Source organism: Pteropus vampyrus, unplaced genomic scaffold (assembly GCF_000151845.1).
Source record: "Pteropus vampyrus isolate Shadow unplaced genomic scaffold, Pvam_2.0 Scaffold20, whole genome shotgun sequence".
Lineage (NCBI taxonomy): Eukaryota > Metazoa > Chordata > Mammalia > Chiroptera > Pteropodidae > Pteropus > Pteropus vampyrus.
Window position 1 is genome coordinate 5,618,331 of NW_011888801.1, and position 9,115 is coordinate 5,627,445.

Sequence of the window (9,115 nt, forward strand, 5' to 3'; positions counted from 1 at the left end):
ACACCATCACATTTCAGAAAGCAAAAGTTAATGCCTGGCCCAGGAGGCTCTGCGTCGGCCTATAGCTGATGCCCATTCTGATGTTCTTGTTGGTTGGTGCTTGTGCAGCCTGGTTCTCAGATATTTTGCCTCTCCTCTTTTAGCAGCCATGAGGAGAACATTATGGAAAAGCAAGAACTGAAGCCTAACAGAGATCTCACACTTCAACTCCCTGCCCATACTTCAACTCCTTCAACCGAATGTGGCAGGCAAGACTTCAGACCCTGGAGAAATTTCCTTATTCGAATTTGAAAATGGAACCATAGAATTTCTGTTTTATTTTATTTTCTCTCAATACAATAAAAGTTCCAGGAGAGAGAAATAGTTCCTTTGGATCCTACACCTCCTTTAAGTCAAATAAACATCTGTCAAGGAGGAACAAGACAGAATTTCTTGTGATCAGATGCTCCTGGTTCTACAGCAATTTATCAAAGCCCTTCTCATCAATTAGAGAAATATTTGAAAAATCATCACAGCTCCTGCAAACGCCTCATGTATAATTCAAAGTGATGGCTCGGGATGGAGTGAGGAAGTAACAGAAGTCAGGGTTGGCTTTTGAAGGTAAACCTGCCTATTGTCCCTTTCATCCCAAACCCGAAACAAACTCTGGGACCCTCAAAAATTGCATTTTGCCTTGGATGTAGAAGTGTAGAAATCTTGAGACTGAAGGGTAGACACGTCCTCTGCCTACCTTTAGTCCCCCTGTAGGGGAGGCCTCTCAGTTCTTGGAAACTGGGTCTCCCTATGAGATTAAGGCAGTGGGAAGTGACCCCTCATGTCTGTGCAGAATTCAGCTTTTATCCCAGCCTCCAATCCCAAGTGGTTCAAAGAGAGCTACAAATAAAGAAAAAAAAAAACAAACAAATGATCAAATGATAGCATGTAAAAACCACTCTCACTTTTTAAATTTTGTTTGCCATTCCCACAATTCTAGTCTTCACATCTATGAAATTCCCTATTTCATAGATGTGAAGACTAGAACAGAGACGTTAAGTGACTTGCTCAGGATGACACAGCACATTCACAATGAATAAATAGTATTTGTACCTTGACTTCCAGACACTGCTTCTAGGGGTGTAAAACCCAAGTTTTAATTTAATTCTGTTGCTCCACTTGAACAATAGCAGACTGATAAGTGAGAAATTGGTCATTTTTCAGTTTTGTTTTTTTTTTTAATTGAAATTTGGTTTGGAATAATAAAGTCTTATTTAAAAATAACAAATATCTATTGCTAAGTGCAGTGGTCATATTGCTTATATTATTTAAACCACTCCATGCCTGAACTGTGTTTAATTAACAGTTTCAATTGATTTCACTTCTGAATTTCACTAATGGCATATAGAGGCCACATGATTTAAAACCCAGTGCTGCCAACTCAGAGCACTTTAACAGTGGAGTGACACAGGCAGGGGTGTAGGAGACACACCTCTGGACAGTGGAGGAAATGCTTCCTTTGGATTCAATCCAGAAGTTATTCTTCCTGCTTGCACCTGGTCCTCTACTGCCTTTGTAACATGGCAGGACACAGAGGTGGCTCTGAAAGGACCAGAGCAGACCCTGTAGGATTTCTTGTGCAATGGGTCACTGGGGACAGGCCCTCCGCAGGGTATATATATACAGAAGCAGGCTCTGAGTTCTAGAAAGTAGTGGAACACTAGAAAGGCATTATGTAAATACCATAATTCTGAGCAGTTCCAAGGGCAGAAAATGAACATACTTTCCCTATGAGTAAGTAAGCCTTTTGAAGGAGGATGAGGCAGTCCAACCCAGACCAGTTGGACAAGAGAGGCCAGGGACACAGAGAGGAGGGGCCAGGAGCCGCACAATGCTAGCAGAAATATCCAGCTGGGATTGGGCAAGCCCTTTAGGAATAGAAGGATCTGGCTTGTCCTCCTCATCATTCCACACCTAGCCCTTAGCACAGTGTCTAGAACATGGCAGATGCTTAGCAAGGTGAAAGAAGGAGCTCCAACAAAACTTCCCTGTAGAAGCTGACCAAGATGTTTCAGTGGGTGTTGGGGTCCCCTCTTCTGAGCTTCCATAATACCCTGGGCTTGCTTGTCACCAGAGCACTGTCACACTGCATTATAATGATCTGATTTCCAGTTGACTTCCTCTCTAGAACCAACTTTTGTATTCTCAGCATCTTCCCTAGCATATGGTACTTATTAATTCCTAAAGGAAGGAGGGAAGGGAGGGAGGAAGGGAAGGCTCCAGCAGCTACTTTGGGCTAAAGGTTTCACCAATTACTGAATGAGGAGAAGAAACTGAAAGTTAATAGCAAGTCCCACTGTACATCATCTTTAGGTTGCTGAATATAATTATGCTGCTGTAAACTCTGTAAGGAACCACATAGAGTTCTTCTACAGTGGAAGTTCGATTGTGCTCTTATTCTATAACAGTGTAAGTCTTAGGACTTCAGGGCCTACCTTGGTCATCATTGCCTCACTAGCCCGTGGAATATAATGTACTATAACAACTTTATAAATATTGGTTGAATGAATAAATGAGCTGGTGAATGAACTGAGTCCTTTTGTGTTCTCTGTCAGTCCTGGTTTATCAAGCCCGTCTGTGTGTGGTTCACATGGTTCTCTGGGCAGGAAGAGGTTCTCTAGGCTGCACCCCTCATGATAGGAATCCACAGCCTGCGAGCCACAAGAGCAGCTCAGTCCAGCAGCCCATTGCAGTGTTCTGCATACTGGCCCTCCCTCAAAATGCTCAACCTCGAAGTTAGAGCACATGGGGCCTCTAGGTGGAGGAAGAAACTCTAATGAATCCAGTAGCCTGCTTGAGTTTCCTAATCATATTTTAACTTTAGAACAGCTGTGAATGCAAGAATGGTCCTTCCCTTTTCTGGGCGACTATAAAATGACAAGGCTACCCCAAATGAGGCTAAAGCTCTCCTAGTATTTCAGGCAAAAATGAAGAGGGAGGCGGGTGTGGCAAGGCAGCAACTCCACCATGGGTTCCCAGGGTTCTGAGGGAGAGGGCTGTTGTGTGGGATGAACTTAGAGGAGGAAATGTGAGCAAGCATGTGTTAATATTCCTGCTCAGGGCCCAGGAAAATGTGTCAGAGACACGGAGGGGGACCTGCCATCACTGTGAAGACAGTAGACTTTCAGACTGAAAATAGGACCTGCCTCCCGCCTATCAGGGAGGGCTATGAGGGCTCCCTGCCTCCAGGCTGAGGGATGCAAACTTGCAGAACACAGCGATGAGTGCCTACTGTTAATTATTCTTTCTTAAAACATTTTGGGGAATAAAGATATAAACCATCAAGAAACCCAATGAAAGCTGTAGGTCCTCTCTCCAGAAAAATGCACAGACAACTGACATTTTACATCAGATGTCAGGGAGGATTCCTTGAAGTTCATTTCTGAGTTCTGGGGCACAAATAACCTCATCCAGAATAGAGACATCTGGGAGGGAGGGGACCTGGGTCCTAGCTCTGATATGGGCTCTGCTCCATCTAGCTGTGCCTTCTCTGCTCTGGATGGCCTCAATCTTGCCATCTGTACAATGGATACCCTGGGAGAGGACAAGAGAAGTTTTTCCTTGATTCCATTCTAGGAATTAGTTATCACAACCACACACACTGCTAAGCTGAGAAACAAGTGCATGGGAGCCAGGGTTGGGGAGAGAACACGCTTTTCTCCGGGAACAGCATTCTTGGGGCCTTCAGAACAGACTGTTCTCTAACATTAAACCCAGCCTCGTTCTGGCAGACTGGAACTGAAATGTCTCTCCTACCTGTAAAAGAGAAGAATTTAGACTATCATCTTCTCCCCCAGCTCTGTCTACAATGACTGGATAATGAGAGCTGGGGTCTCTTTTGCCAGTGGAGGCTCTGCTACTGGTTTCCTTTCCAGTCTTTGTAAAGTAGGCCTGACAGAGAGCTGGGAGTGGGGTCACAGCCAGATTGTCAAGAGTGGGAAATAATGCCTGTACGCTTCTGACTTATCTCAAGCCCACCTGGCCAGGCCTGGGCCCAGATTCCCTGGACCTGGTCTAGAGAGTTTCCAGGGCCCCTAAGGAGCCATCTGAGTGAGAAAAAAGATGTTTCTCCCTCTCTCCCTCTTTCCCCAAGGCTCTTAGTTCAGGCCTCCCTTTTCCCTCACCCCCCTGCCAACAATCCCTTTCTTCTCCTAATAACTCCTAGGCTAGGGGAAGTGGCCTCTGCCCAGTAGTCCAGACTGAGCAGGAGCCAGACACCCTTGCCCGAGTGCTCTGCCTGAGAGAGGCTGCCTGTCTAGTCTACAGCCCACCCTGTGCTCAGCCCACTCTGCTTTTCTTACTGCCTTCCTAGGCCCACCCCACTTAGAGTTCCTTTTCCACTTCTCCATGAGCAGGAGCCACATGGTATCTTCTGTTGGAATTTGCTTCTTGACTCAGATCAGATGATATTCTTTAAATAAAAGCCATTATTCCCACTCAAAATTATGATACGTTCACAGGAATGATCAACAAAAACCCATGGAACACTGGCTGTCATGGTCATCTTCTTCAAGGCTCCCCTCATTCATTCAGAGACCCCTACTCTTCTCTGTTACCTATGGTTTCTTTCTGTAACCCCACAGATCTTTCCTTCTATCTCTTTGCTTTCCCATGGGCTATTTCCTCTGCCATCTCCACCTCTCGAAGCCCCTCTCACCCTTCAAGACAGCTCCATGCCACCTCCTCTATGAAGCCTTTCTGGACCACTCAAACCGGAGCGAGTTTTCCTTCCTCTGGATCCCCAGGCCAACTAATGCTGTGAGGAGAACAATATATAGTGCCAAACCCTGTGCAGCTGCTTCAACAGGGTGGGACCTCAGTGCCCACAGCAACCCCTTAGGATCAATATTAATATTCCCCTTTAACAGATAAGAAACAGTGCAGTGGGTTAGCTGACTTGCCCAACATCACACAGCTGAGAAATGGAAAAAGTGCCTGCACTCAAGCCTGTATGTTGTTCCACTGTTCAGTGTAGCCTCCTGTCCCTGCACCGAGAGTTTCTTTCTTCCTGATTTTTTTACCCTGGTGTGTTTGTGTGGCTTCTCCCCCTGATCTGGAGTCTCCCTGATAACAGAGCCTGCTGTATTCTCCTCTGCCTCTTTCCCAGTGCCGTGTGCAGAAGGGCTGCTCACCCAGTGTTTGAAGGATTGAATTAAATCTCTCCACATAGTGGTTGGCATTTTCCCTGCACCTAGATTTGCAGTAATGAAATTTCCACCATGTGCCTGCCGTAAAGGATTGAAATGTCGAAAATGTCACAACCTGGAGGAAACCAGAGCTCATGAAATTTACAAATAAAGCAATGGCTTCTGTTTATGGAGCATCTGCTGTATTTCCTGTTGCAAGCATTTCTCTCTGCGTCTCGACAATAAATTCTGTTGGCTCCAGGATAGCTGCACTGGTGTTTACGGCTGGCATTTGTTCTGGCTGGCCCACTGTTATTCCTCCCTTTCCTAGGCCAGGCCAGGCCTTCTCCTGCCCTCAAAGGGCCTAAGGTCAATGTACACGTGGGGTGGGTAGGGGGCTGGTTCATCCACAAACCAGAGATCAGGGCAGTGCAGCCCAGCTGTTCATGAGAAAAACGCTCCTGCTGGGTCCCAGCTCTACCCTTAAACACATGCATCAGGGCTGGTGTACAGGAGGGCCCGGGGCCACCCCAGATGCCATAGCTGAATGGGGTCAGTGGTTCCTCCATTCACATGGAGGGGGAGTGAAGGAGAGACTGACCACTTGGAGACTGATCCTTCATTGGTTGTATTTTGGTAACTCCACAAGTGACAAACTGAATTTGGAGTCTGGAGGACTGGCTTCCTATTCCTGTGTGATCCTGGCCAGGGTGCTTACTCTGCCCGGGTCTCACATCTCCACCTGTAAAGTTGCTTGAACTGGTTGTACCCTATGCCCCCCTGAAGCTCCTCTTCTATAAAGAGGCCCACTGGCCTGTGTTCAAACGCCAGCGATTACAGGAGGGAAAGGTCTACTTAATTTCTCTGTGCCTTCATTTCTGTATCATGTCAAACAGTTAATAATAGCGATAGCTGCTTCAACCAGACGTTACACATAAGTGCTTAGGATAGTTTTAGACCCAGGTGTATACTCAGTAATCCTTCATTATTATTACTTTAAGGCTAAAGTGGTCATTCTGGCTCTGAGCCTTGCCCAGCAAGTATTATCTTAATGATACAAGTGAGAAACAGAGGCCCAGAGAGTTTAAGTAACTTGTTCAAAGTCACAAAGCTAAAACAGGGACTGAACCAGTCCTCAGTCTCTCCCATATCACTTAGCTATACCTCCCCCATTCCATACTCTCATCTGTCCCAGGAAGGAGGCCAGCACTTTGCACAGCAAGTGAGAGTGGGATCTTCTCCAAGGTGGAAGAACAACTGACCTCAATGCTTCCCCATCACTCTCTCAGACTTTCCACAACTGCCAGCTGTGAAGGGGTAGGAAGAATCTGGCGCCTGCGCTCAATGGCCTTGGTCTTTAATTCTGCTTTCTTTGCTTACTAGCTGTGTGACATTGGGAGGAACAGGCAACCTCTCTGGGCCTTGGTGTCTTTTTCAGTAAAACAAGAGAAAGCAGACTGCCCTCCCTCTCCACTTACGAGGTTGTTACGAGTATTAACCAAAGTGCCTGATGCATGTGTACTTCCTCAGTGGCAAAGGCCTCAGGAGGGCGTCATGTCCATCAGGGTCTTTACAGGAGACAGCTGGCTCGCTCAGATGAGGTCATTAAGGGGAAGCTAATAAGGGACCATTTACAAAAGCAGGGCCGGGGTGGAAGAAAACCATGGAGACAGTGTGGCATGCAGAAGGCAGTAGCAATGGGGTGCCCTTCTCACACTGGATCTGATGGCACAGGAGGAGAGAGCAGTTATGACAATAGGGAGACAGTGAGGCCTAGGGTGATATCTGGTTGGCCAGACAGGAGCCCCTGGTGACCCCAAAGGGAGAAAGCCAGCAACCTAATACTTCGATTTCCCTTTCTTCCCTCCCTGGATCTCTTGCTGGAGCCTTCCCACTGGCCAAACTTGATGGGAAGCCAGAGAACACAGGTCCACCAGGCAGCCACAGAGGAGAAGGTAGAGAGCAGGTGGGGAGTGGTAAACAGGAGATATCTGGGGCCGTGGACAAGGCACCACTCTGAGGACCATCACCCGCCCTCCCCAGTTCTGCTTGTGCACCCCAAGAGCTGACTAGACAATAATAGGACACACGCTGGGGATAACGCCATATTCAACCTGTCACGGGTTTATTGTAAAAGGAGATTTAGTCTCTTTTTTGTGAGTAAAACAATGAAACCTCCATAATTGTTCCCAGAGAAATAAACATGCCAAAATATTTAAGTACTAATAAAACTTAAGAATTATCCCAGCATATTTAAATATAGATGTATTTTTACAGCAGGCAATGAAGGCAATTGCCAGCAGAATGCATTTCATCCAGGCCATTTAATACTAAACTGCCCACCCCCTCCTTTGAGGCTTGGGTGGGGATGGGGGAGGGGGCTCTGAAGAATAGGCAGTGGAGCCTTCACAGGGATGGTAAGAGGTACCCCTTTCACACAAGCAAGCCACACAGTTACTGAGCTGTGACTGGGACACCCGACACTACGCTGTACTCATTTCATTGCTTACTCCTCCCTCAATCCTTACTATAATCCAGTGCTAGTGTTAACTCTTTTTGAAAGCAGAAGAATTCAAGGAACATATAGGTGAAATAATACCCAGGCTGCACAGCTGGTAACTGCTGGAGCCTGATTCCAGAACTCACCCTCTGGACCATCTTTCACTGAAGCCTGGCCCTGTGCTAGGAGCCCAGGATACAGATTTATAGCAAGCTGAGTTTGGGGCCCTCTTAGCTCTTGCCAAGACTATTCAATAACCTCTGAACAAGTGTTCTAAACTCTCTTCTTACATGGCTACCTACCACTACAACCACCCATTCTCAACGATGCAGCTGAAGGCTTCTCTCTCTCAATTTGAGTATGTACATGCGTGTGTGTGCACACACATGTGTGTGTGTTTGTGAGTGTGTGCAAGAGGTTTCCTGGCTTTTAACCTTCCCATGGCTTCCTATTACTCACAGGATACAACCTAAGCCTCTGGGGCCATACCCAAGATTCTGCCCATTTCTCCAGCTCTATCTTCTTCCCTATCTTGAGCTCCATACCATAGGTGGGCTAAAAATCTGGTTCTCCAAACATGGCATGCTGGTCTGTGCCTCTGCATGGTTACTCATGCAGGAACCTCTGCCTGGAACACCTTGCTACCCTTTCTTGCCTGGCCAACTCTTATGTACCCTTCACAACCTAGCTCATATACAAGTTTTCCAGAAATCCCTTCTAGCACCTCTAAATTCGGGTATATATCCCTTGCTTGCGCATCACCCAGGAGGAGATCAAGAAGGAGCCCGAGAAGTTCATCCATTGGGAGAAGATATGCCCGCTGCTGCTGTGCGTGTTCACCACCAACAACGGCCGCCAGCGCTGCATGGACGAGTTCTCCTGCGGCAACGTGCCGTCCAGCGAGCTGTAGATCTACACCTGGATGGATGCAACCTTAAAAGAGCTGATGAGTTTAGTGACAGAAGTCTACCCAGAAGCTAGAAAGAAGGGCACGCACTTCAATTTTGCAATTGTCTTTACGGATATTAAAAGACCTGGCTATCGAGTAAAGGAGATTGGCAGCACCATGCCTGGGAGGAAGGGGAGCAACGACGCCACGACCCTGCAGTCGCAGAAGTTCCAGATCGGAGACTACTTCGACATAGCCATCACCCCTCCAAATCGGGCACCGCCTCCTTCTGGGTGCATGAGGCCATATTAAATTTTATTGACTGTTTCTCAGAAAAAAAAAAAAAAAAAGTGATGCTCCTTAGCTCAGCACTCACCATATCCATATTTTCACTATAAGCATCTTCACCATAGACATCTTTGCTGCAAGCATTTTTGCTGCATTTTTGCTGCATAACTAATTGTCTGTAAGGCAATTTTGCCATAAAACAGATAAAATCATGAAAAATAAAAGAGGGACATTAAAAAGGACATAACAAAATTAGAAACACTTTATTGTGAAATGCAA

At 46.6% G+C, this 9,115-nt stretch overlaps 1 pseudogene; it reads left to right on the top strand.

Moving 5' to 3' along the window:
- Positions 1-8,389: 8,389 nt before the first annotated feature.
- On the top strand, positions 8,390-8,860 carry LOC105288971 (annotated as a pseudogene).
- The last annotated feature ends 255 nt before the right edge of the window (positions 8,861-9,115 follow it).